Source organism: Perognathus longimembris, chromosome 19, assembly GCF_023159225.1.
Source record: "Perognathus longimembris pacificus isolate PPM17 chromosome 19, ASM2315922v1, whole genome shotgun sequence".
Lineage (NCBI taxonomy): Eukaryota > Metazoa > Chordata > Mammalia > Rodentia > Heteromyidae > Perognathus > Perognathus longimembris.
Genome location: NC_063179.1, coordinates 18,822,843 through 18,847,905, shown reverse-complemented (window position 1 = coordinate 18,847,905; position 25,063 = coordinate 18,822,843). Strand labels below are relative to the sequence as shown.

General features: G+C 38.7%; 1 protein-coding gene across 4 annotated transcripts in view; it reads left to right on the top strand.

Annotated features, from left to right (window-relative positions):
• Positions 1–25,063, top strand: part of Adamts12 (ADAM metallopeptidase with thrombospondin type 1 motif 12) — a 214,041-nt gene that overhangs the window by 19,038 nt on the left and 169,940 nt on the right. The window lies entirely within an intron of this gene.

The window sequence follows — 25,063 nt, the reverse complement described above, 5'->3', positions numbered from 1 at the left end:
AGGCTAGCACTCTGCCACTTGAGCCACAGCGCCACTTCTGGCCATTTTCTGTATATGTGGTGCTGGGGAATCGAACCCAGGGCCTCATGTATAGGAGGCAAGCACTCTTGCCACTAGGCCACATCCCCAGCCCTTGAATATAAGTTTGAATGTCTGCTTGGAGATACAATATTAGACCTTGCTGAAGATTTGGAGATTAGAGAAAGGAAATAAACAAATGAAGTACTAATATTTTAGTATGATCCTGTATATGAGTTTTGTCTTGTTTTTAAAAAAATTGTTGTAAAGGTAATGTACAGATGGGTTACCATTACGTAAGTCAGGCGTTGAGTACATTTCATTTTAAACAGTATCACTTCTTCCCTTGTCTCCTAGTTTTCCCCTCACCAACCCCCTTCCCTACAAATATAATTCATTTTCAACATAGCATCTAATGAGTATCACTGCTGAATTAGTTCACCCTTTGTTCCATCATTTCTGTGCTTACCCTTCCATTCCCCTCCCCAAATCAGATAAACTTACATACAAGACAAAATATACAAAAATAAAACACAGTGACAAAAGAGGGAAAACAGGAAAAAAATAGTTACGTATTTCTTGTTTCACTTTCCTGAGTTCATTTCGGTAAGCATCATTTTATATGATCATATGTACATAGCTATTGAGCACTTGAGATCCTCATCTAAGAATAACCTCCTTTGATCTCACTATGTGAATGTTTACAGTCCTATTTATCATTTCCAAGTATCTTTTATCTTTTACTATCCACTAGGTTTGCTCGTAGATTTAAAGGTACATTCTAATTATTGCAAATGAGGGAAACCATGCAACCTATATTTCTTTGGGTCTGGTTTACTTGCTTAATATAATATTTTCCTAGTCTATTTCCTTATGAATGGGGTAATGCCATTCTTTCTGATGAAAGCATAGAATTCCATTGTGTATACATACCACCTTTTCTTGATGCATTCATCCTCTGAGGGGCATCTGAGTCGATACCATATTTTAGTTATGGTAAACAATACATCCGTGAATATGGTTGTGCTGGTGGCTTTAGTGTGTCCTGGTTCGTGGTCGGTCAATTGGTAATTGCCCAAGAGTGGGATTTCTGGGTCATAGGAACCTCAACATTTAGCCTTTGGATGAACCTCCATACTACTTTCCAGAGTGGTTACATGAGTTTATATTCCCACCAACAATGTGGCCACATCCTTACCAGCATCTAAGTTTTCTTTATAATGGCCATTCCAGCTGGGATTAGGTGAAATCTCAATGTGGTTTTGATTTGCATTTCTTTTATGGCCAGAGTTGTTGAATATCTCTTCATGTGTCTATTGACCATTCTTACTTCTTCTTCGGAGAATTGGGTCATTGTTTCTTTGAGGATTTGCTTTTGGGGGGTTTAATTTTTTGAACACAGATCTTGACTTAGAATTTTTTTTAATCCCTGTCAAGGATCTCTAGTGTTCCCCCTATCCCTTTCTGTAATATTTTCAATATTTTTGTTTGTTTGTTTTGCATTGGTGGCTCACATTTATTTATTTATTTACTTACTTACTTGTTTGTTTATTTTGGCCAGTCCTGGAGCTTGGACTCAGGGCCTGAGCACTGTCCCTGGTTTCTTTTTGCACAAGGCTAGTACTCTGCCACTTGAGCCACAGCGCCACTTCTGGCCGTTTTCCATGTATGTGGTGCTGGGGAATCAAACCCAGGGCTTCATGTATATGAGGCAAGCACTCTTGCCATATCCCCAGCCCCGGTATCTGATCTTATATTGAGGTTTTTGATCCATTTGGAATTGATTCTGATGCAGGGTAATATATAAGGATCTAGCTTCAGGTTTCTGCATGTGTGTAGCCAATTCTGCCAGCACCATTTGTTGAAGAGGCTGTCTTTCTTCCATCTCGTGTTTTTGGCTTTCTTATCAAGTATTAGGGGGCTATAGGCCTGTGAGTTCATTTCTGGGTCTTCTATTTCATTGGTCCTCAGGCTTATTCTTGTGCCAGTACAAAGCTGTTTTTATCACTACGCAATTAGGCCTTGTTTTTTAGGACCTCAAGGGCCTGATCAATACTAGCTTTTGTTTTGACTTTAAGAATAGATGTCATTTAGCATCCATGGCCCCAGAAAAGTCATTTAAACTTTCGAATCTATAGTCAAAGTTTTCAAATCTAGTTATATTTCTGGTCTTTTAGGGGATTGAAGATAAGGCTTAGGGTTTTGGATTTCACACTTAAAGACCGAGGCTGAGTGATTCGAGAGAGGAGCTTGGGGAATATATATATTTGGAAGGTCAAGATCTGAGGATTGATATTCAAAGCTGGCATGGGCAAAAAACTCTATGAGACTCTAAACTACCAAAAAGCTGGAATTAGAGTTGTGATTCAAATGGTAGAGTGCCAGCCTTGAGCAAAAAAAGCTAAGGGACAGTGCACAGGCCCCAAGTTCAAGCCCTAGCACCAGCACAACAACAGTCCTATATTGACAGCATTCTGTTCTCCCAACATTTCACATTTGTACAAGATTCTGAAATCCTTCTCTTCTCTTGGCTCACTGTCCCTCTCACCACCTGTCCATCCTGGGCCTTCATGCTGTCTTCCTGTGAGAGATGAGTACTGTTTCAGCTTCTGGATTGAGGTTGAGCTTAGCTACTCAACATGCTGGAAGGTCTGGAAGCATTAGGTGGTCATGCATTTTTTCTTTGCTTCATTTTTATATGTTAATTAGAGATAGCTTATTTCCTTATAATACCTTTGCCTTCATCTGTCCAAGGTTGTTTGTGACTTGGAACTTTTATCTACCCTTGGCAATGGAGTAATTCTATTTGTTCATTGGATGTATAACAAAGCTAGATTTGGTCCAGTCCTTGTAACTCTATTTTTAATATTAGCTAATATAGTGTTCCCAGGTCTCAGAGAAGATGCTATCTATGAGTCTGAACACAAGTAGTAAGACACTTATAGGTGTATGGTTTATGAAACAGTTCTGTACATCTATGAGATAGTACCTTTAAGGATGATCCTACTTCAGGTTTCTCTTCTCTCAGAGTCCTTGGTGTTGTTAGGTGATGGCTACATTATTAGTCATATCAGAGGCTAGTATGGGAAAGCTGCTGTAGACAGAGCCCTTCACAAAGCTGTTTGTTTTTCCTTTCTGGAACTTGCTAAGAGAGACAGCTGCTAGCTGATGTCTTGTTTGTAGGGACAGCAGATGGGGAGAGTAAAGAACAGGTGGTCTTGGTAGCCATGAGAAGCTACTGTTGTTTAGTATAGCAGAAGGAAGAAGCTTGGAGAAATGGACATATGTCCTTTAAGCATCAAATGAGCTAATGAGGGTGAAATTCTGTTTTATCTTGTGTAGAACTCTCTGTGCTGTAGTTGTACTCAAAAGTCCTTTTAAACTTCAGTGAACAAACAGCTCCTTAAGCAGACCAAAGCTCCTGGATCCATAAAGTATTTATTCAGGCCCAGCTGCATAGTCTACACTAGATTATCTGGTTTTAGAAGACACAGGAATACGAGATGCAACCTTCCCAGCCCTTGTCAAGTTACTTATCCTTGCTTGCAAAGACTTCACATGGAACACTTAGGACTATTAAATTTTTGGTGCTAGCTAATGGTTCTTAAGAGAATGGAGGAAACTATGAGACCTGGAACAAAAAGCAAGGCTGGAAGATGGGTATTTATCACTTTTGTTAGAAAAATGTGTGGAAAAATTTAAAAAATAGCAAGCTTCAAAATTCAATTCTACCGTTAGCTTTGGGACCGTGATGACATTTCAATGTTTGTTTCGTTTGAGAAGTCTCTTCTCAAAGGAAAGAGAGAGATGAGAATTGTTGAGAAAGCCTGGTATAAAGGAGAGGATATTCTTAGAGAGGATCACAAAGGCTCAATAGTTATGAGCATCTGATCATATAAAATGATGTTTATGTATATTTTGGGAAGGGTTGGGGGGCACAGAAACAGTGGAACAAAGGGTGTACAAATGCAGCAGTGATATTCAGTAGACACTATTGAAAATGAACTATACAACTTGTGGGGGAAGGGGTCAGGAGAGAAAAAAAATGGGGGGAAGGAGGGAAAGATAATACTGTTCAAAAAGAAATGTACTTATTACCTGACCTATGTAATTGTAACCCCTCTGTACATCACATTTACAATAAAAATAAACAACATATTAAAAAAAGAAAGCCTAGTGTTTAGGTAACCATTTCCCAGGTAACCTTTAAATACCATGTAATATTTGGAGGCAAAGACCAAGGCCCTTCTTGCCCTCGTTGCTGTTGGACATTGTGGCTCCAGCCTTGCCAATGGACAGAGCTAGGCAATGTGTATACATGCAGCTGTACACATTATATAGTTACTAATGAATCTACTTGCGTATATGGAAGATTATGGACTCACATTGCTACCTTCAATTCCAGTACAACATGTCAGGATTCATTCTATTCTCCTTCCTTTCCATATTTGTGAAAATATCTTCTCTGACATGATACCATGGCTCCCTTATCATTAGCTTATGACCTTTGTTCATAACCAACTCACTGCCATCTTTTCCTCCTTCTCCCCTTTCTGTGAGTACTCTTTCCATCCCAGGTGGGCTCAGCTGACCCTGGACACCTTCTGTGGATGCCTGCCTCACCCTGGTCTGCACCATGCCAGGACTTGGGGGTCCTGGTCACACAGCCAGGTTCTCTAATTGAGGAAGTTTTCATCTCACATTACGTAGGCTCTGAAACCCAGTGCAGTAGTATTTCCCATCATAATGAATGCTTTTTATTCCCTCCTATAGGTTTGCAGTTACTCTGCCCTATGCCTCTCTCCTATGCATGGATTATTTACTCTGTTCAGGCTCTGATATTCTGTTCTGGTCCACCTCACTCTCTTCTCACCCCAACCTGCCTTGTCCCAAGCCCATATAGAAGCCTCCATTTCCCTGTTCTGCTTAAGAGCTTAGCACTGAGATCTCCAGAATGGGAGGAATAGGAAGGAGAAGGGCACTAGGTTGGTCAGGGTGATCACCAGGGATCTTTCCATTTCACACAGTCTGTGATGGCATGCTGGCCTTTTACAGCTTTCCAGCTCTTGGTGTCCACCAAGTCTGGCTCTGCTTTTTTGTAGCTGCCTCACTCTTAGCTTCCTGCTTTTGTGCTTATTCCCTGCTGTTATCTGGCTCTTGGTGGGCTACCCACTGTTCTGGCATCCCAGGGTCCTTATGTGGGTTACCTGCAGGGCCTCTGCACCGTTAGTGGACTCAAATGGAGAGGTGGCGCCCCCAGTACCTGGCACAGTGCCTGTCTCTACTTTCCCTGTGTTTTTCTAGCTGCCCTGGACTTTCCTCAATCGTTCTTTATGCAGGATAGTGGATATTAAATAAACTTTGCTCTAATTTCAGCATGAAAAGGTTTGTTTAAAAGTTGCATGGTTTTAAATTTCTTTTGCTCAGAAAAGCTTTTATATTACAAGAACTTACACTTCTATGAACCTTCCTTGGTGGATAGCTCCAATCTTGTAAGTTTGCTTATAGCAGAAACATTGCCAATGAAAATTCTGTCTTGCCACACACTTAGCTATATAATTTGAAGTATATTCTTAAGTAAACTACTACTTAAACTTATTTAAGAGGTAGAAAGGAAGAATAGAGAATAGTAACAGATAGAGGAGCAACGAAAAAGGTCTAAGGAAAACATAGTTACCCTTTTTGGACAAAGTTTCATCTTTTTGTGAGTAACAGATGAACATTTCTCGTCAGCCATTGGGCCATTCTACCTAAATATCTTGACAACGTAAAATAACAATGGCTTTACTTGGAGTTGAAAAAAGCATTGCTGAGACACAGTTAAAGGGATGGGATGAAGGTTTTCTCCAGTCTCATATTGGATATAACATTGTGTGATGCAATGTTAGTAGTTCCATTTGCCTGGGTAGCAGGGTGAACAGACACATCATAAAGTCAGAAAGGGGGTAGTATTAGTGGACAATGAAGATGAAGTGTTATGTATGGAATAGCACAGTGAGAAGAAATAACAAGGTAAGTCGGACTAAGATCTAGAATCTATTGCAACCTGAAAGGAGTAAAGCAGTCCTATTGATTCTGCAAAGCTAATGAAAAGATTGGGGATAGGTAATACTTCGGAAGTTCTTACTCAGCACTGCAAGATCTCAGCAAATGGAGCTAATTTGGGGGCTAGGCTGTGTGGTCTTACTTTCCTTTTATTTACCCAATAGTGTGGACTGAACTTAGGTATATGGTAGAATGGACTCAGCCTTCCTGTCTTTGTAGCTTAGTCCTGGTGTTTATGAAATGAGGCTCTGAAGATGGTATTGGATTCTAGTCTTGGCTGGATTACTTAATCGTTATGAAACTTTGGACAAGCAACTTCTATGATTCTGTTACTCTATTTGTGAAATACAGAATTGACTTTGTAGATTGTCATGAGTATCCAGGAGAGAGTGTGTGAAACTATGCAGCTTCATTCCCGAGTTATGCCGAGTACTGATGTTTGTATTCTACTGCATGGCAGTGACAGGCACGGGGCATGGGGTTTATCCAGTTTTGTTCATGCTCCGCTCACCCCTCACAGAAAGGTCTGAGACTCCATGTCTAAGGATATTGAGTAACCTAGAATCAGTTCAGTCCTCCAGCACTATCACAAAAGCCTCAGGGCTTTGACTTATGACCTAAATATGTATTTCCAGCCAACTTTTGAAACAAGCATTTTGGGTCAGTAGCATGTGTGTATAGACGTAGTTGGAACATAGTGTCTTCATCCTTCAAGAAACTGGTGACATCTGTCCTAAATTCAGATCTGTGAAGAGAATGTGGGCCAAATGTGTGTGTGTGTGTGTATTTGTGTGTATGTGTGTGTGTGTGTGTGTGTGGTGGCCACACCCTACTGACTTCAGTGCATGGACTCGGCTCCTCTGACCTCTCCCCTAGGTTTTGTAGGGAAGCCAGGACTCTGGTCATCTGGAGTCCAGGCCAAGAGTTCATGAATGGCCAGGAGCTCCTGATTGAGGCCCCACAGGTCTGATGATTAACTCATTTATAAATTTGTGACTTTAAGAAGCAGCCCTGCTGTTTCTCAAGACTGCAAAACAAACAGATGAACAAACAAAATACCTTGTTTTAAAAATAAGTTTGTTATTTTTTCTAGATATAAAAATGGCACATCTTGGGCTGGGAATGTAGCCTAGTGGTAGAGTGCATGCCCTAGGTTCAATTCTCAGCACCACATATACATAAAAAGCTGGAAGTGGCGCTGTGGCTCAAGTTGTAGAGTGCTAGCCTTGAGCAAAAAGAAGCCAGGGACTGTTCTCAAGCCCTGAGTTCAAGCCCCAGGACTGGCAAAAAAAAAAAAAAAATGACACATCCTATTGTAGAACATTTGAAACATTCATAAGAATATTAAAGAAAATTCCTTTTACTTCCTTCTACCACTAAAATGGTCTTTTTAAAAAATCATATGACGTTCCTATACAGGGCTAAATTGTGTCCCTTCAAAAAGTTAATGTTGAAATCTTATCCCCTGGTACTTCAGAATACCCAGAACTGAAGATCAGGAATTGACTTTCCACAGTAAGCCACTTGATTTCTAAACAGCTGCAGTCAAATGTAGTTTGTATATTTGAACGATACAATTTGAGATGTTTTAAGTAGTGTTTTGGGGAGAGCTTTTTAGAAACATAAAAACCTTGGGTTAGTAGTCTTTGAAAATGAGAATGAATCACCCTTTGATTTCTGGAATGGAAAAGAGAGATGATATAGATGATGAAGCCCTGAGCTCCTCTGAAGAAATAGCTATTGAGAATTTGTGGTGTGATACTGTTGACTTTTTATGTCCTTGGCCTTGTGACTTTCCAACCATAGATCAAAAATGCTTGTGTGAACTTAGTGTTTCGAGCTTAGTTCTAGGTAAGCCAATTTGCACAGTAACTTCTGAGCTAGAAAAGCAAATACTGCTCTGAAGTCTGAGCTATATTTGGAACTTACTGGAACATAAAAACTAATTTTATTTGTATCCTTCTGTCACATCAACGCTCTTGTTATTCATCTTCGTGATCTCACGCTGATTACAATGTGTCTTTATGAAATAACAGGGGCAATGACTCATATTCTATGCTTTTCTTTCATGGTGACTTTCTCATCTGTACTCAGTTCTTAGAGAGGAACCAGGGTATTCCTGGCATCTATGCTGATATATTATAGTGCCTAAAAATTAAATATTAAGATAAAAGGACAGAGAAGTAGCAAAATTATCTACTCCTATATTTTCTGATGTCAGCCAATTTTTTCTAGTCTTTTCTTTGCCTCTCATGTTTGTCTGGGAGACACACACACACACACACACACACACAGGAGTTAGAAGAAATAAGTCTTATATTTGATCAGTAGAAAGAAGATTTTTGTTATAGAAATGAGAAGTCCCGCTCTTTTGTATTACCATTATTTGAAATAAGCAATAACCATTGTCCCTAAACCAAATCAGGCCAAAGGAAAATGCTACCACCCCTCCAATGCTGAGTGAAAATTCTTTTACTGAGTATGTGTCATGCCAGGTGGTAGAAAGTGAACAAATGATCTATATTGCAGGGATTTAATGGCTGGCACATTTGCCCACCTAATAGTTGAATGAAAATTAATTTAAATATTGATGTAGAAAGAGGAAATTCTGTTGTATTTGAGAAAATTCCAACCACATTATTTATTTCTGATTTTCATATAATAACTTTAAATACATGTATGGTGCATGTGGTTAAAGGTCTTTGTTTTTTTTGCCTCACAAAATGTTTGTTGACTTGTTAGGTTACTCTTCTTGCAAATGAAATAGTCAGGCAGTGGAGTTTAGTCTTATAGTAGAAATAAGGCCATGGTAAGGTCACAGACTCTAATGAAGCTCACGCAAAAAGTCAGGGGCACAACTTGGATGAGTAAAATTCCCCATTCCTATGTAATTACTACATACATCCTCTTAAAGTCCCAGATTTTGCCTTTGGAAAGTGAATTGTAGATTCACTCTTGCATTGTAACTAGCTAGATTGTTTTAGTAACTATTAGTAATGATAGTCTTTGTAATCACCTAAAATGTGAACCTGAAACCTGCAGAAAATGTGCCTTATCCATAATGGGAAGAATTATTTGTAATACCAGGACCTTGCAGATTTCTGCGCATCCTCTATTTCTTAGTGGCAACTCTTGTTATTTTGTTGTTCCTGGCAGGCTTTCCCTGGGAGTCAAGAGGTCTTTGTGAGTCCTGTTCACTTTTAGCTTCTGAAGTAGCCTTTGCTATGAAGCAGGGTCTGACTCTCTTCTACTTGGAATTTTCATCTTGGAGCTGATTATTTGCCATGGCAATGTATTTTGTTTCCTGTGAGGGAAATAGCGATAATAATCACAGACACGCAAAAACAAACACTCAGGACTGAAAGGAGATAATTAAGAGGTCAGCTTAATTTCACCTGTAATTTTTGTGGTAATGAAGTAGCCCAGAAGATATGGATTGAGGGAAGCTCTTCCTTTGAGACTGTTATCTAAAAAAAAAATCTTTTTTTTTTTTTTGGCCAGTCCTGGGGCTTGCAAGGACTCAAGGCCTGAGCACTGTCCCTGGCTTCTTCTTGCTCAAGGCTAGCACTCTGCCACTTGAGCCACAGCGCCACTTCTGGCCATTTTCTGTATATGTGGTGCTGGGGAATCGAACCTAGGGCCTCATGTATACGAGGCAAGCACTCTAGCCACTAGGCCATATCCCCAGCCCCTAAAAAAAATCTTTGAAGAGTGAGAATCACCTAGGAGGTGAACCAACCAGAGATGGAAACAGATTCCTTCATTTGGAAACGAAGATCTACCTCCTGCTTAAGTCCAGCAGAATATTTGCTTTTAGTAGCTAGATGGAGGTTTGAGGAAATTAGCAAAGAACCATTTACAGGAAAGCTTGGCTTCAGGGAGCTATTTTTGCGGAACAGATAAACCACCGTCTCCTCAAGCTACATATTGGAGCCCTATAATGATGGATTCCAGAGCTCCAGGTCACAGCCCCATTGTGGGATCCCTGGATAAGGTCTTCTATCTTCATAGCCTCCGTTACCTCAACTTTAACATGCAGATATAAATAGTAGCTGGTTTTTAATAGGATGTAGACTCAGTGAATTAATATATGCCACATGCTACAATGTTTACAAGAATGTCTGGGACATAGTAAATATTCTCTACTATTTTCTTCTATGACTATTTCATTTACCCATTTCTCTGCTTCTGGATATGCCATAATGAGGGGTGTGTGTGTGTGTGTGTGTGTGTGTGTGTGTGTGTGTGTGTGCATGAGGGATCGAACATAGCCATGATAGAAACTTTTTTGAAAATGGAATTAAATCAAGAACAAGGAACATCAAATGAGCAGTTGACTGCAATTGTTAAATAGGCTTCTTTCACAGAAGCTGAAAAAGGGGGAAGATTTTTCAACAAATGAGTTAAAGCTGTTAGGATTCCCGGAGTCCTAACCATTTCTGTGCTCCATATCAACCACCTGCTTTCTTTGTAGATGGATTGTTTCTTCTCCATCTCTCCTTTTAAGTGATACTTATTTGTACATTTATGCCTTGTGTTAAATTATGATGTGGGTTAAATTTTCATTCCCTTTAGTCTAGTGTTTTTCTACTCTTCGTCCTCTGTATTTTATCTTCTTTCCCAGGGGATCCAGCTGAATGTTGTGGGCCATTTTGTCATTCTTACAGAGCCTACATCCTCTCCCCAAAGTCACCAGAAAGCAAATAAATAGCATAGAATTTATGGCACACACACACACACACACACACACACACACACACACGCTTATTTACTTATTACCAAAAGACATAGATGAACTTAAGAACACATGCTGAGATAACTAAGTGGCATGGGACAAGGGGAAATAAAATAAAACACCTAGGTTAAAAGAAAATTTGTCCAAGTCAAGGTTTTCTGTTCCTGTGTAGTAAATAATCATCAGCCTAGTAACTTTGGCACAATACTTATTTACTACATCTTAGTTATGTAGGCTGGAGATCTGATACAATTTGGATGTGTTTTTCTTTTTTGAGAATAATACAGTCTGAAACCAAGATGTCTGGGTCTCCTCTCTAAGGAGAAATATGTATCTGAGATCAGTTCTTTGAGGTTATAGGAATTATTTCACTCTTTTCTTGAGGCAATAAGCCAGAGACAACATCATCATCCTGAAGCTACCTGAATTTCTTGTTAACTCTCCCCAACTGTAAGCCAGTATTGAAGTATCAGATTCTTTCATGCTTCTGACAGTTCTTTTCCTCATGGCACATAGACAACTCTGGTTTCTAAAGGACTCATATGATTATGTAATGACTATCTTAATTATCACTGAATTTTATGATCTACTGAGATGGAACTTTAATTAAACCCACACAATCACCTTCAGGACATCACCTACATTAGTGTTTCATTCACTTAAATGTGCCTACACGAATGCTGGGAATCTTGAGAACCATCTTGAAAATCTGTCTACCATACTAAACTAGGGCAAAGGTATCTTCCCTTTCAGGGTCCTTGAGCTCTGAGAAAGGGTTTCACATCCACTTGTTTATTAGTGTGCTTATGGAAAAATTCATAGCCTTCTAAGATCTCTTGCCTTTGAAGTCTTAGTCTGGGAGTGAATATGTCATAGTATATACCATAAATGGGGCAGTACCATGAGCACAGTTGATGACAGGCAAATTTTGTGACAAAGAAAGCAATTTGGGCTTACCTAGCTTAAGTCAATGTTCCAACATACACAGAAACATCATGTTCTTATGGCTGACTTGACATTGTCAGACTGCCTCATCTGTTCCCCATGGCCTGCCAAGGATAGCAGGTGCATTCTCTCAGAATGGGATGGATGTAACATACCACTGGCTTTAACAATAGCTTTTCACAATTATGTGGGTAAATAGGATCCAAGTACATTATATACTTCTATGGAAATGTCATAGTGAAATTCATTATTTCATACAGTTAATATGCACTTGTGGTGAATAGAAGACTTTCCATTACATTTCCCCTGGTGTTCTTTGCCTGAGGCTATTTTCTTGACCATCAAGATCTCCAGCCTTTCATTGCATCATCTCATACTAATGATGTCCTGAGCTTGGGTTCAGAGATGCAGCTGCCTGACCCTGCAGAAGAAAAATTCTATCTGAGATGTCAAAGTTGCCTCTCCATCCATTCTCAAGAGTTGTCAAATGAGTGCTTCTTCTGCCCTCCCTTTCTGAGAAGTAGTCCCTTTGGAAATGCCTAGACTATAAAATATAAGGTAAAGAAAACATTTGAGAAGCTATCCATCTCTTGTTTCCATAAAGACTGAAGTAGAGTGTGCTGCTTAGGTGTGCTTGTCAGTCTTGAGCAGCCTCATGGTGGACAGGGGGAGGGAATCAGGTCTTTATGAGGCTAATGATACAGTTCTATAGACTAAAATTTACAGATGATTGCAAGTTATTTAATAGTAACCAATAATGTGAGTTATTAATCATGAACTTTTATTATCCCCAAACCATTATTAGCTCATTACTGGAGCTTATTACAGACTTTAATTTGGTATTTTACTAAGAAGCCCAGTTGTTCTATCATGCTTAACAACATAATTGAAGGTTCTCGCCTGTCATTCAAACCCAAGGATGGTGGAGATCCTGTAGTGTTTGGACACAAACGTTCTACTCATTTATCACCAGGGCAGTATTTAGGCATTCATTTTTACTTGCTACTACAAATAAACTACAAATTGCTCTTAGTTGAGAATCTTATTAATTTGGTTGGTTATTTGTTATATAGTTGATCAAATAATGTATAATGGTTCATGTTTTCTTTTATGCATTTTAATTGTTATTATAAAGGTGATGTGCAGAAGGGTTACAGTTACATAAGTCAGGGGATGAGTACAGTTCTTTTTGGACAATGTCACCCCTCCCCTCATTCTGTCCCAGTTTTTCCCTCCTGCCCACCCACAAGTGTATTGTTCATTTTCAGCATGGTGTCTAGTGAATAGTGCATGTCTTTATCAGGAATTTTTTGACATATTTCCTAACAAATAGACTTAAAGTCTATATATATATTCTTATAATTATACATATTCACACATATATGTATGTGTATGTATATATACAATGTATTAGGATACATATAATGCATATGTTGTAAATATAAACATGAATTGAAATATTTCCCTGTTTCTCAAACTTATATGTCTAATTTCCTGGATTTGCTAGTACTGTTATCTCTATATTATCTATTAGGTTAAAAATGTAGGTTTCTTAGATGACCTGTAAATATTTTGCTTCTCCCAAATAAGTGTCCACTAAAAAATAGTTTTAAGATTCATGGTTGAGGAAGAAAAGTTCTTTTCTGAGCACACTATTATAGACCTCATCAAAAGGCATAAATTGAATTTAAATTTTTCAAAGAGGAGAAGTAGAAAACCAATTTATTTTTTTTTGCTTCCTTTGGAAATGTCCCTAACTCTTATCACTAGCAAATCATCTAGGAATACAGAAGTGAGAATATCATGCATTTTCATCTTCCTTGTTTTTCAGAGGACTTTAGTTTGGTTTTTTTTGACACCTCCTTAGGGCACTTCAGACAATTGAGTCAAATGATATGTTCAGCCCAATTCAACTATGGCAAGGTGGGGATTGTTCTAGTGTGTTTTCTAAATCTCATTTGTGTAGGCAAGCTGGGGCAGCCACAACCACTATACTAAGCCTGACTCTACTTTGAAGTTACACTTTTCTGATTATGCAATTGAGCACCTACATGACAAAAATGTACCTGTCAAGATCTCCATGGGAGAGCCAAGCAAAGGCTCCCATGGGAAAGAACTTGCCTCACCTCCAAATATGGTTCAACTTTTCTTCCCATTTCCAATCATCAACTATTCCTTCTTCCTCGATTGGCCAAGTGCAAAACATGATTGAATTATTTATTGCAAATTATTTGGCCCTTCCTTACAAAAATAAAACCAGTTTAGAGCTTCATAGGTTGTTTTAAAAAATTCTTTTGGGCTGGTGTGGCAACCAAACTACATGTCCTGGGCACATGACATTTATTTTAGGCAGGGGCTTCTGGGACATTCACAATACTAGCTATCCATGACCTGATAGTCATCCAAATTTGACTGCTGGGTAGAACTCCAGTGAAATGATGTATGCAGCAGCAGAGATGAAGTCATCAGCACACCCAGAAGTATCTATCACCAGATCCCTGGTTCCTTACGATCTACTTTCAGACATTCTATCTTTTTGCATATGGCCAGAAGGATTTATCTGGAACTTCATTCTTCACACAGGTGTCTTCATTCTTCACACAGAGGGGGATTTTCAGCAAGTTTTGTGGGGTCATTTCTGGAGACCTCTTGAATCATAAGATCTTTGAAGAGAGCAGGATTTGCAAACTGGATCTTTGTGAGATGTAGAAGAAAGCTAGTTTTTCTGGGAACTTTATAAGATGTTCCTACTCACTTAACATGTAGTTAACAAATCTTAGTGACTATTCATAGTAAGTACTTTGGTCTTCTACATTGTGGCCCAGTGTGAATCAGTATCGTTCTGTGACTTCTTTCCTAAAAATGGCTTCCTTCCCAGTGGTAACAGGAATTCCCACTTCATCCTCTTTTACTTCCTAGTGCACTCAAAAGTTACCAAGCTGTGAGCTGAGAACTACTAAGAGGTCCTAGGAGCCGTGTTGGGAAGTATCATCCTAGCTATAGCTTCACCTAGCAAGAGATGCCATGAACGAAGTAGTCTTTCATGTCCAGAAAGAGGAAATGGAATTAGTAAACTTGTAGATGGTCTCAGCCACAAATATGACAACAGTGGTATTTGGTAGTACTCCAGAATGGATAGCCTGTGGGTCCCAGGAAGCCATACTTCAGAGATCTCTGGTGAGAAGTAAGGTTCTGTCCATCCTATATTATCCTTGCTTTACTCTTATTCTGGATAAAGACTGGGTGGTTTAGAGGGGAAGAATTTATGAGATGTGGTTGCTATAGAATGGAGACTTCCTTTTCTGTCTCCAAGAGTGATTGAGGACCAAGGTTTTCCAGAGGGCTACCACACACACGCAAGCAATCCTACTTTTCTCCCTTTTACTGTCAAGCAGTTTTGGGGGCTGTGTAAGTTAGAAGTCTTCAGTTTGAGTACTGGGTCTGACTTATGCTGCATGATGTAAGGTTCAGTGAAATTTATCATATGAAACCCTTGCCCAATATCTGGAATACAATTATCAGTACATCTTGATGCCTCTTATTATCTGCTATTGTGGGAAAGAAGAGACTTCTTTCAGTGGAAAAAAATGACATGAATATTATGTGCTTTAGGATCTTCGATAAATTCCAACTATTATTATTTTGATTGGTCTTATTGAAATATAGTTGATCAGAATTGTAAGTGTTCAAGATATACAAGGTCAATTTGATACATGAAGACATTATGTGATGATTCCTGTAGTCAAATTAATCAGCAATCCATTGTTTTTCCTTCCTCATGCTTTTTCTCCTCAACCCCTGTCACAGTTCAGTGATTCCTTCTCATTCCTCTCACTGAAAGCATCTCAGAATTCTTCCAAACTGACTCATAATTACGTACAACATATTTTTAATTTGACTTACATGATATGGAGAATAAACTAATAAAGTACCAAGTGGTTCCATCTAAAATTGTTAACTTATTTCTCAAAAGCCACTAGAAAAAAATTTACAGCAATAGGCTTTCATGCTAGGGAGGCTAGAGTCACAGCAAGGTACGTTCTCCTTCCTACAAAAGTGATCCCTGCCGAGCATCCTGAATCCCTCACCACTTACTCACTTGTCCCTGGCATTAAGAACAAACAGTGATCACCATTTACCATTGTTATTTGTCCCTTTGCTTTCTAATTATTGAAGGTTCTTATTTGTCTCATGGATACCTATGTGCAAAAAGACAAATAAAAGATTGACTCATGGTGTTAAGTGTATCATAAAAGTGGGAGAAAGCATCATTTTTTTTGTGTGAAAGTGGAGAATTTTCCTGCTCTAAATATACAGCATTGACAATTTTCAAAGAATAATAGCCACTGTGAATCACTAAGTTCTGTTACCAGATTAGCTTGCCACCTGTGGAGAAAAGCTTTTAATTGAATATAATTAAGAACGAGACAGATAGTACAGTCATATTTTGGACAATCTGAAAGATTTTTTTTACATTGAGTGTAATAGTTGTGCAATGACTGTTCTTAATTTTTGTCTATAAGCCATGGCTTTCTTCTATTTATTTAAAGTTTTTAATAGAAGAGACTTTTGTGTAGGAACTAAATTTGCAACCATAATAATTCTAGTATTTTTATTTGCACATTAAGAAACATGTTTATGCCCAAGTACTTGAAGTTTCCTTTGAATTTTATTACAATCAGATTTAATGTTGAGAAATTCTCTTTTCACTTGGAATTTAGAGCTTTTGCAGAATCTCATAGACTTGAAAGAGGTATTCTAGAAAATAAAACACAATTCCTTCATTTTCAAAGGAGGCCAGGAAAAGGCGAGTAAGGTCACATGACCAAAGCTAGGACTCAAATCTATCTCCCAGGGCTGGGATTTCATATTCTGGCTCTTCCACTAAGCAATTATTCATCCCTAGAATAAAGTTTGTCATTTACAGAGCTTTCTGAAGCAAACTTCTAACTATTTAGAATTAGAAATGATGTTGGAGAATAATATGGCTTTTCATTTTTCAGACACTAAAATTAGAGAAATCAAGGTACAGGGCATAGCCTGGAAGAAACGATCATGAGCTCTATAATTCTGGGAGACAGAATATTCTACAATAATCACTGTAGACTCAAAGAGTCGAGAAGGTACTGTGTCTAAAGGAAAAACATGTTATTTTTATAAACAGTATTCTAGAGAATATTTATGTTACCAAATGGAATATGATTCAAGAACTTAAATTTCATCCCAACCCAGTAATTTTTTCAATCTTAGTCTGAACAGAAGGTAGATCATTTCAGCAAATTGACAAGTCAGCAATCAGAATGAAGATCTAGAATTTAGTAATCAATAAAAAGATGGCAGAGATACGCTGTGATATTAAAAACTCTTCAATAAGGGCTTGGCAATGTGAACTTGAGATGTGCAGAGCTAACTCAGTGCTAGAGAAAGGAAGGAAACATTTATGTATTTGATAAAAAAATAGGGTTTGGAGAAGTTAGCTGTGGAAATGATGCCTTCTCTGCTCAAAATTTTAGGTAAAATATATTCGCTGCCTTTCACATTTCCTTATTTTAATGTTGATGGTGAGTGTTGTTGAACTATAGTGAGAAAACACTTATACACTGCAGGTTGCACTGAATGACAATTTGTTTAGAGGGCCATTTGTTAATACAGATCAAAATACAGATACATGTAAGAGCTAAGACATAGCAACTCCATTCCCACTGCTGCCTCTAAAATTCAGATACTAGGATGTTTACAGAAGCACTGACTACAATAATAAAAACTTAAATTAGAAACAAATTCAATATCCGACAATAGGGAAATTCTCAACAGTTGGAGTGATTTTATACAATGAGAAATGATGAAGCCCACCTTAGAACTCAAGATGATTATATGATGATAAAGGATTTCACAATGATGTCAAAGGTAACACCTGATATAATTCAAGATTTAAAATTGCTATGATGATGTAAATATAGTAAGGTTGTAAAATTGCCATTGGTGATCATTGTTGATATTATGAAAGTGACATTATTTGTCATGATCTAGTTTTACAAATTCACTTTATTCTTTAGTAATAAAAATATAGTTTAGCAATTAAGAAAATCCCAAATTTCCTCTTTGAGCTGAATCTGGCTTCAGTTCTTTTAGTGGATCTCTTTATCCTGTCCTCTACGAATTAACTATTTTGTCTTTGCTTAAAGATCTTATGCAAATGCCACTCATCATCTAGTGGGTATATTTATAGAAGTCTCTATAGTCTTTCTTCTCACAGTTGAACAAATGATATGATATCATCAATGTATTCCAAACAGAATAAAAAAATCTCAATTATCATTAGCAGTTTATGTTTAATTTAAATCTTTTGCTCTAGTTTTCGAGATACAGAGATTCTGCTTCAGAGAAAATATAAACATAACATTTACCTTAACTACTCACAAGTAATTCTGACTATTCAAAGTTTTTTTGTTGATATTGTTGTTGTTTTGTTTTTGATAGACAACATCAAAACATCTAAGCAGTGTTAGTATTTGAAACAATATTTGAGATTAAGCAACCTGGGCTCTATTTACAAATCATATAACTGAGACTCAGGGAGATAAAGTAACTTTTCTAGCATCACAGTTAATCACTGTCAGAGAGGCCTCTGTAAATGTCAGCTATCAGTTCTGCCCAGCCACATCTGGAGAGCCATGTATACATGGTTCATTAACAAAAAGGAAACAAAATCACTGCTAGCTAATCACAGGCACAAAATGGCATTGGGGAATGGCTGAGATCCCCTTTCCCTTCCCAGTTGGCTTGTAGCTGAACATGTATTCTGGGAGCTGCTCCTTTCTCTGCTTTTTCTCCTCCCCTTTTCTGCCCCTCCTGCCCCTCCCATCCATGTCAAAGATGGGAATTCTTGACTGATGACAGCAACATATAAACTTTTGGAGTCACAGTCATTCTGTCCACAACTTCTCTGCGCTGTGTGCCAGTCCAACTAGGATCTGAAGGCCACAGATGAAGAGATGCTAGTGTCTGAGACTAATGGGTGTTAGTGTGTAATGCAAGTTTATCTCTTTCGTATTGTTCATTTCCCTTCCATCATAGGAACTACTCAGCATCATTACTCATAATTTTTCACTCCTGATATAGGCTCTCAATGCCAGACGCTTGCTGTTATTCTTCCTCTCCCTTCCCATTCCTCTTGCCCTAATTCCCACTTAGCCAGTTTTGAATGTTTTGTCCTGCCCTAGGCTTTCTCCGCAGCATCTTCCATGTCTTCCCTCCAATGCCAATGAGCTCCACTCTGGCCATCATGTTTGAAATGTACCTCTACTCTCCAGTTAAGACAATTTTTTTCTTATTCATAGCAGCTGCTACCTCTTAAGATATCACTTTTCTTCTTCATGCCTACTGCTTGTTTTATGTCTTTCCTGCTAGAATTAAGAGTTGTAAGGCTACATTGGAGGAAGCCATGACTGATAATTTCCAGAACTCAATCCTCACATTGCAAGTAGGTCAAGGAAACATGAAACTCAGTACAGCATAACAAAATGACAGCACTAAAGCCAAAGAGAAAACAGTTAAAAGTAAAGGCAATGGGAGGTTAAACTATCAAATATTAGACTGCTCTAGAATGGCTCATTCGCAAGAATGAAGGTCAGAAGGCAGTAAAGTAACAGAGGGCTGGGAGGAAGTGCTAAACCCTTTCTAGTCAAAGGACCAATTCTAGGATCAGTGAGGTCCACTGATTAACATACAGTTTGCCATTTCACAAGATCCTCAAGTTGTTGTATTGTTCATTACAGTTGGAGAATCCCTAAGCTAAGAGTTTGAGACAGTCCTTGCCCCCAGAGAACTTATAATCATGCTGAGAAGGGGACACATTTCTACCGACTGTCATTGTCATGTACTTCGTAATGACCATAGATGCTAATTGCTCCCTGTCTAGTTGCTACCCAGGGCAATCTGTTTTTCACTGCAATTTCATTTTTTATCACCTCCAGGATATTTTCAAATGTTTATTTACTCATGGTCTCATGATTAGGCTCATGATTGAGAGCCTATTAGCCACTTTATGCTGTCTCATAACTAAACTTAAATTACTTCGCTCACCCTATAAAGTCCCTTTTCCTCTGGTCTTATTTTTTTCAATCATTTTGAACTTTTATTTGACTTTTTTATCCTCCAAGATTGCATATTCCCTCTATCTTCAGGTCATTCACTAAAGCAGTTTATGAATACAGTACATCTTGTTTGATGTCACCCCTTTCAACAATCTCACCCACCCCTCCCTACCACCACTTCCCTTACTTATCTTCATTTTAGCTTATACATTGAAATTTTTGCAGTTTATCAAAGCAATTTATGTGTGCCATTCATCTTGATCTGTGCCATTACTTCAACATCTTCACCTCTCTTCAACCTACCCCTTCCCTTATATTTCCCAATTCTGTGGTCTATATAATGAATTCTTCTCCCTTCATTTTTCTACCCTTTCCTTTTGGTCTTACCCTCCCCACTAGCAAGTACCTATTTCCTAGTATTTATTTTGTTGAGCTTTGACTTAGACTTTTTAAAGAATTATACTATTTGCACTCTCCACAGAATCTGTTGCAGTTCAGTGAATTCACACAGTGATTTTTCATTTTGATGAAATTTTACATCATCCCATTAAGTTCAACATCTTTTTAAATTATGTATGACCTCTCTTATGATGAGTAAGCTTAAATTCACAACAGCTCTAGAGCTCGTAGATAGAAGAACTAGGATTTATGTGACTCTACAGCATGAATTCTTTTCAGATTTACCATGCTTCTTGAAATTATAAAAAAAACTTTAATTTTCAACATGCATATTACCACTTAGACTGCAGCAGACTATAACTTAACATAATTACATTTAATTTTATTTTGAAATGCAATTTAATGTTTGTTACAAAGTGATTTTATGAGTAGGCTTTTTTCTTTATAGTATACCCATACATTTTTGTCACCCAGACAGATATTAGACAAACATTCTTGATCAAACCCTTCTTTCCATCCTCATAGGCGCTCTGACTCTGCTTTGCATGAAATTGCTCATTTGATGCAGATTTAGCCACATTACAAGGCAGGATGCTCTGCAATCAATTACCCTTCTAATCCAAGCCATTGTTGGACATGACTCAAAATGATTATTAATCTCACATGCTCTGTGGAGCTGTCTGCCTTTTGCGTTCTGCCTCCTTCATGAAGTGGAGACTTGCTCCACTATCTTGGCCACTTATGTATTTTGAAATCTGAGTCTTTCTATGAAGTCCTCTTTTTAATGTTCATTATAGTAATCAACAAGATCCTACTTTAATAGTGCTTTTCAATCTATTATGCTAATTGGCAAGCAGAGAGTCATTCATGTTGACCCACATAGAAGAATTTGTGGGAGGCCTTCTTCCAGCATAGCTTTTTTGTTATAATGCTAGGTGCTCCCCCCCGCCCCCCCACCCACTGCGCCCCACAGGATCTGGTATCAAGCATGTCATTAGCTTGTCTACTTTCAGAATTTAAACAGAAACGGTGACATACTTACCAAACTACCAGTTACATACTTACAATTGCTAACTAGCCTGAAATGCCTTTCAGCATATTAGGGACTACCATGACTATACTGACCACAGTCAAATGCTGTTTCTGTGTTGGGCTTGGGGGAGAATGCCTATGATGTCTGAGGATTTTGTATCCATTGTGCGGGTTTGCATAGGCTTCCAAGAATAATACGAGTCTGTATCTCATTGTTTGTTTTTTTCTTTTCTAAAAAAGTATCTTTAAGTCATTGTACAAATGACTTGCCACTTAACAAAGCAGTTTTTAAAATTCAGTTTATCTTGATCAGTGTCACCCCTTTCAACATTCCTACCTATTCTTCCCATGTCCCTCTTCCCTTACTCTTCTTAATTTTGTAGATATACCTTGGATATTTGTCTGCCTTTTTCCCTTCTTCTCCTCTTCATTTGTCTTTCCCTTCCCTCTTGACCCCACCCCACCCTTTTTGAGCACCTACTTCCTAGTGTTTTATTTTGCTGCACTTTGATTTTGACTTTCTAAGAAGTTAGAGAACAATTCTCTGTCCCTTCTCTCCCTCTTAAGCTAAGAAGTACCTACAGGAATGGAGAGAGTAGGATAGGTGAGCATATTGGATAGATGTAATTTTAAATCTCAGATGATTCTGTTACTACCCTACCCACTCACTGCCTCAGGAAATTCTTCCATTTTGCCATTTCCTTCTTGTTCATTTATATTTTGTTCTGATTGTTTTCTTGATTTAACTTATTGTCTTTAAGTAGTGTATAAGAACATTTCAACTCAACAGGTCAGTCTATAAGTACAATGCATCTTGATCAATGTCACCTCTTTCATCTCTTTCTCCAATCTCTTCCAAGCCCATCCAAACCCCTCAGTTAACCTAGTTTTATCTTCACATATGTACATTGGGCAGTATGACAGCATTTATTCACAGTGCTTTTCTCGATTCATTTGCCCTGCCTTCTTCTCCTGGAACTCACCTCCTCTCCACAGGTTCAGCTTTCTGACAATCAGTTTGTTAGCTGCTGAAAGGAGTTATACTCTTGGAATCGTCCCATGCATACACCATACTTTAGATAATATGGCTATGTATATATGCCTATGGCTTTGCGCTTGTTTACATATGCATTTATAATTTAGATTGAACTTCCATATATGAGAGGACATATGTGTCCTTTGTCTTTCTGAGCCTGACTTACTTCACTTAGCATATTTTTTCCAGGCCCACCCATTTTCCTGAAAATGATTCTTCCTGATGAATGACTATAATTCCGTGTGTGTGTGTGTGTGTGTGTGTGTGTGTGTGTGTGTGCGCGCGCATCACAGTTTCTTGATCCATTCATCTATTGAAGGACATCTAGGTTGTTTCCATACTTTGCCTATAGCAAATAAACAATAAATGTGGCTGTGTTTTTTTTGTGTTTTGTTTTATTTTTTGGTGTCTTGTTCTCCACTGTATCCAGTCTTGTAGTCTTTTTTTTTTTTTTTGCCAGTCCTGGGGCTTGGACTCAGGGCCTGAGCACTGTCCCTGGCTTCTTTTTGTTCAAGGCTAGCACTCTACCACTTGAACCACAGCACCACTTCTGGCCGTTTTCTGTATATGTGGTGCTGGGGAATCGAACCCAGGGCCTCATGTATAGGAGACAAGCACTTTTTGCCACTAGGCCATATCCCCAGCCCCAGTCTTGTAGTCTTTTGGATAAATGCCCAGTAGTTGTGGTACTGTCTCATAGAGTAGTTCTCTGTTGTTGCCTTCTTTTCTCACATGAATTGCTTTGCAAATATTTTACCAACATTACAGTTGAGTGTTGTCCATTTCCCAGAACCTCTCGAGTGGAGGGGGAAGTGAGGCGCTATGCACTGGTCAGCTTGTGCTGAGGAATATGCCACATTAAAACCCAGTGGCAAAGGCAACATTCATTTATTCTTGCTCATGAGTCTACACATCTGCCCACACCGGTCAGCTGGGAGTTGGATGATGGGCTCTGCTTGAGCTGTCAGTGGGCTGGGCTTCCTCCTCCGAGAGTGTAGAACCCGGGTCTGTGCCAGGTATGCTCAATCTGAGCCACAGCGGGGTGGAGGGGGAGGTGGGGAGCACTTCCCTTGACCACAGCAGAATTGCAGAAGGTGAAAGTCACTATGCAAGTAGACTTTTCTGGTAGGTCTGCTATATCCTTTTCACCAAAAGAACTCACACACAGATGAGCCACAATTGAAGGGGGAAGGGAGTTCTGCTCTCCACATGAAGTTGGGATGGGCAGAGACAAAGAGAATATTGAATACCACAATCCACCATTGGCTATTAATAGAAATAATGAACGCTTTGCAATAGTACTTGGTTTATAAAAACTTCCACTCACCCTCATGCTCTTCCGGTCCTTACAATAAACCTAAGAGATACCTATTGTGATTGTCTCCATTTTTAATAAGAAAATTAAGGCTTCGAGAGATAAAACAGTTTGATAAAGGTTAAATCTAATTCACAATATTAGTAGGCTTCTTTTTCCCCTGATTGGTCTTATTTTCTACCCAAACTCCCACAGATTATAGAGACCTTTAGTACCCTGGGCTGTAATGGAAGAATATGAAAATTATGATTATTTCTTAATGGTCCAGGTGGACAGCATCCTAAGGCATGGGCTCACCAGAATTGCTCAAGTCAATCCATCAATTTAGGGTGTGTAACTGTTAGGATCTGTAACGGTTCTCTTTGATTATAGCATTCATTGCTGTCTCTGAATATAAGCATCTCATTATTCAGGTTTGTGTCCTGTTCCCAGTAACAGTTCTGATGCTGACAGTTGATTGTCTCCAGCACTTTTCTTCTGGAGTTTGTGCTAATATGTTTGGTGGCTTTTATTTGGTTATCTAAGTTTGTTTTTATGAGGGAACTTGGGGGAGATTCTCAAGGAACAACCCCACTGCCTTCACCTCCCCAAGTCTATGCACTTTATCATTTATGAGCCCTTCCTAACCTCTAGAGTAACTGCCATCCCTTCCCTACCTCACTGGACCTTGAGCTTCATCTTTATCTCATAACACCAGAGTCACCTGCTGACTTGTTGAAGAAACTTTCTGACAGCAGATGCTGCTTTTTTACTGGTCTTTGGATTTCCAATAGCTAGTTCTGTATTTGCAATACAGTACTTCCATGAAAGAATCAATTGAATCTTGCCTCCAATAGGTCTAAGACCTGGTTGGGTAGACCTTCTTGTTACTCTGTGAAAACTGCCCACTAACAGGAACTATATACTACCTCTTATAGAAGAAGGGTCGCAGGGTTTTTACTCTATCATCTGTAGCTTGACAGGATGTCCACAGGGACATTCTGAGATGTGGCTTCTTAAGAGGAGAAAGCTAGAGAGTCATTCCAGATACCACCAGGCAGAAAGGAGTGGCCTAAAATCTTCTTAAGGAGAACTCAGTGAAGACATTTAATGAGGGATGGGGAATGTACAGAGAATGGGGAGCCAGGTGGTCATCGGAGCAGTGGTTTCCAAGTCATTGTCACCATGGTATCAGTGGGCGGTGCTTCCATGAACAGCTGTATCTGTGATGATAAATTCCACCTCCACAGTGACACCATGGGTGGCCTCTTCCTATTTGACAAATTCTACCTGCATTGATTAAGATCCAGCTTGGCTGTGCTAGGAGACAGTAGTTTGGGCTTGAATTCAACAGAGAAACAAACTTTCAGAGAAAACTCTGCTAACTCTGGGAAAACATCTCAGTTCTTTCGATCTTCTGTGGCAAAAAATGCCCTATAAAGATGATTATAAACAACAGACAT